Here is a 4,700-nt window from a genome sequence, read left to right as displayed (position 1 = left end):
GGTGTCTGCCTTTCCTAGGACTTGTTCACATGAAGTGGGAGAGCTGGATCCATCTCTGCTCCAAGAGCTGAGCCAGAGGGGCTGGTTCCCAGCACCTGTTAGCATGGAGCTCTCAAGTAGGCTGTCTGGAGGCACATGGGGTATGCAAGCCCTCCAGAAGGTTCTTCCTGTCAGCACCAGGAGCAGTAGCAGAGCCTGCAGGAAACATTTTCCCATGGATGTGTTGACCCAGATCCACAGGCAGGAGTGTGCCAAGATCTCCTAGTTTGCCTGGTGTGACTTTCCCAGGCCCCATGGTTTTTCCAGGGCAGTAAAACACAGGAACCTCCCCAGAGCATCCCTGCAGTCACCTCTGGCACAGGCACTTGTGGAGGGGCTGGTGCTTGCACCAGGAAACTACAGTGGCACAGAAAGTGCTGCCTTTGCTCTCCAGGCCCAGCCATGCCCAGCTTCACACTCTTTTTATTCCAGCCAGGCCACCTGGTGTCCTCCTGCACCATGAAAGTGCTGTGAGTTTCTGATGCCTCCTTTTGGGAAGGAGGGATGATGTCAACCCCTCCTGTGACCATGATATTTTATGAAAAATCCCTTCTCCTGGGACGATGAGAAGCCTCAGCATCTCCGTGTTGTGCTCCTCTGGAATGTGATTTGGAGAATTGTTTACCCAGCCTGTGAATTGTTTTTAATCAATGGCCAATCCCAGCCCAGCTGTGTCAGACTCAGAGTCTGTCACGGGTTTTTATTATTCATTCTTGTCTATCCTTTGGATGTCTCCTTTCTCTTTCTTTAGTATAGTTTTAGTATATAATTTCTTTTAATGTAATATCATAAAATAATAAATCAGCCTTCTGAGAACTTGCAGTCAGATTCTCATCTCTCACCTCGTCCTGGGGACCCTCAAAACACCACAACACCCTCCCCAGGCCAGAGCCAACACCCAGATGAGGAGTTTGAAATGCTGAGTGGTATAAAGGCCACTTAGAAGTCCAGAATTCCCTTCTGCTGCCTTTAAGGAGAATTCTGCCTGGCAGCCAGGGCCCAGAAGGAAATGTCCAGGTCCACCACAGCACGTTGTTCCTTTTGGCTTCCTAACATCTTCAGACTGATGTGGGAGGCTTTTTCCAAGGGACTTCTGTCGCTGTCACATTTTTTGAAAAATCCCTTTGCCCAGGATTTTTCTCCTGGGAAGCTGAGAAGACTCAGAGAAAAGGAAAACAATTCTTATCTCATTTTCTTCTCCTGTGTTGTGCTCATGTGGAATGTGTTAGGAGATTGTTTACCCACAGGTGATTGTTCCATTGGATTCTGGTGTGGGTTGTTTTCACTCTTTGGACAATGGGGGCCAAGCTGTGTCAGGGCTCTGGAGAGAGTCACCAGTTTCCATTATTATCTTTTTAGCATTCAGTAAGTATCCTTTCTATATTCTTTAGTACAGTACAGTATTCTTTAATATAATAAAGTATCATAAAGTAATAAATTAGCCTTCTGAGAACATGGAGTCAGATGCTTCATTCCTTCCTTCATTTGCACCCCACAAATACCTCAGAGATAAGGAGAAGGGGTTTTAGGCCATGAAGTCCCAGGGTGATGGAGAAGGTTCACCCCACAGCTGGGCCTCCCCCCCTTGTCTTGGCATTTCTCCCTTTGTGGATCTGGGAGCCATCACCACAGCCCAGCTCCTCAGCTTCAGGCAGACAAGATAAGTAAGGAGGAGAGGAGGGTGGATCTAAGACATGGGATGGGCAAGAACCATTCCTCCCACTTTTCACTGCAATATTCCTGCAGATTTTTTTTATTGTGAGAAAGCTCTACTCCACTAAGCTGCCTTTTCCCTGATTTCAGGCTAGAAGATCGTTTGCAATCTGCTCTGCTGACTCAAAATGCCTGTGCAATATCACCCTAGAGAATACACATTCTACTGAATACCAAGTACCTTTCATATAGGCAATAGTATTCCCTCTCTCTAGGTAGGTATTTCAGCTCAAACCCTGGGAATGCTTCAGGAGATGCATTCATCATCTGGCTGAATAATTCAGCCTATGGAGATGATATATTTCCTCCCCTTTCCTTGAATGCATTGCTTTAAAATGCATAATACTGCTTGCACAATAATCTTTCATCTTGCACAGCCAGCCATGATACAGAGGTATTTCTGTGGCAGCTTTGCCTTTGATGCTGGATGGCATCAAACCTAATGGATGGCATATAAAGCAAGGAAATAATATTTCCTCAAGTGGAAAGCTGCATGTATTATTTAATGTGAAAAGTGCTGATCACTTGTTTTCAAAATTTTAAAAGTTTTATAGTAATAAAATGGTTATAGAAATAGTAATACAATTAGAGTTATAAAAATTTGGACAATTTGAATTTAGACAATATGAGACAATAAAAACAAAGAGTTATGGGCAGTTTGGGTATCTCTTTCTGGGCAGCACAAGCCCGAAAAAGGACCCACGTTAACAGAGGATTAACCCTTAAAAGCAACAGCCTGTTGCATATTCATACACCTCAAACATGATGCATAAATTCCATTCAAACACAGGATTCTGTCTGGGCAGTGTCAGCTTCTTCCTCTGAATCCTGACGGCGTCTTCAGGGCTGAGTGAGGCGGGAAGAACTCCATAAGAGAGCAGTAAATTCTCTTTCTCTGAAAGATGTAGGTGTCCTGTGTCTGCTGTCTCACTGTGCCTACTTTCTGTAAAAAAAGTATCCTACATAGCATAGTTTCTATTTTAACATTTTGTTATAACCTAAAACTCTATTTAACACACTACTTAAGAGAATTAGTACAGCATAACTTTCTAACATAACACATATAGTATTCATTTCAATATTTGCCAAAAGACTATTATAAAATACTCATTTTTCACATTTAACCAACACCAGCCTTGTGTGGACCAGTTCTTCTCTCAGGGAGAGGACAAGGGCTGGCTCTCCCAGACCTTTGGTATCCCAGAAACAATGTCAGATTTTCTTGGGGTGCTACAACAAAGATCCTTCCCACGGAAGGAGGGGCACGTGAAGGACTTGGATTTAAGCCTTGCACCTCCTTCCTTAAAGCACTCCAGCCCTTCTCAGGGGCTTTGTGAGGAACAGGTCTGTGCGTGCCGAGAGCTGCGGGCACAGAAGAGAGGAGACAGGAGCTGAGGCTAGGGAGCCTCTAGATGTCACTGCCAGACAGCAGAAAGGGACCCCAGGGCCTCGGCAGGCTGGGGACATTCTGGTGGCACAGCTGGCAGCAGGGACACAGGGTGACAGCGGGCAGCCTGGTGGGGGGAAACCTGCTGTGGAGAGGCTGCTGTGCCTTGGGACTGCCTGGGCATCCCCCTCCCCAGGGCTGAAAAAGTGCAGCTGCTGCAGGGTGGGACCAGGTGCGAGGAGTGCAGCCAGAACTTGCAGCTTAAGATATTTCATGTGAGGAACTGTCAGGTGTGAAAAATGAGTATTTTATCATTGGCTTTTGGCAAATATAGAAATGAATATTATATGTGTTATGTTAGAAAGTTATGCTGTATTCTCTTAAGTAGTGTAAATTTTTTAAATTTAGTTTTAGATTATAACATAATGTTAACATAGAAACTATGCTATGTAGGATACTTTTCTTAAAGAAAGGAGTCACAGTGAGATAGCAGGCACAGGACACCTAAATCTTTCAGAGAAAGAGAATTTATTGCCCCATTATCAGGAGAAATGAACTTCTTCCCGCCTCACTCAGCCCTGAAGATGCCCTCAGGATTCAGAGGAAGAAGCTGACACTGCCCAGACAGAATCCTGTGTTTGAATGGAATTTATGCATCATGGGTGAGGTGTATGAATATGCAACAGGCTGTTGCTTTTAAGGGTCAATCCTCTGTTAACGTTGGGTCCTTTTTCGGGCTTGTGCTGCCCCTGTCTGTAACTCTTTGTTTTTATTGTCTCGTATTGTCCTAATCCCAATTGTCCAAATTTTTATTACTCTAATTATATTGCTATTTTAATAACCATTTTATTACTATCAAACTTTTAAAATTTTAAAAACAAGTGGTTGGTGTTTTTCACACCAGGTAGGAGGGGAATGTTTCAGCTGCAGCCCAGCAGCAAAGAAATCCCAAAGACAGGAGCTAAGGCTAAGCTCCATAGTGCCAAATAGAGCTGGCACCCCCCACCCAATGAGAAATTATCCCAATATTTGTCTGTGCCCCTGCTGAGCCACCTGGACATGGGGAGGAAAGATCTCTTGAGAGAACTTCCATCTGCTTCCTACTCAGAGAAGGACAAGCACCTCTTTTGAAAATGGGTCTGATATAATGATCTCTTCAAGCCAGGTTTTATAAGCTCTTGGAGATCTATATCACACCCAAGATAGCTCAGCTACCTCAGATGGCATAAAATTAGTAGGATGGCTTCTGTGGTAGTGTTGGAAACAGAAAAGTTTTAATAAAAGACAAAATAACAAAACTCTTTACAGAGAAAAACTGAGCCAGGTGCAAGAGGCTCTTGCTCCTGGTAAAACACCTCACAAAATTGATTAGTTCCTTTTGTTATCTTCTTTTTCTAGTAAATTGCTTAGGTGGTACATTTTGGTTTCTGTCCAGTTGGCTATCCTTAAGTTTCAGGTAAAGTCCCCAGGGTCCTATGAAGTGTCTTTTTACCTGTGAAAAATACCACTTGTTTTCAAAATTTTAAAAGTTTAATAGTAATAAAATGGTTATAAAAATAGT

Source organism: Serinus canaria, chromosome 3, assembly GCF_022539315.1.
Source record: "Serinus canaria isolate serCan28SL12 chromosome 3, serCan2020, whole genome shotgun sequence".
Taxonomy (NCBI): Eukaryota; Metazoa; Chordata; class Aves; order Passeriformes; family Fringillidae; genus Serinus; species Serinus canaria.
The sequence above is the reverse complement of the archived record's forward strand: the minus strand, read 5'-3'. Positions refer to the sequence as shown.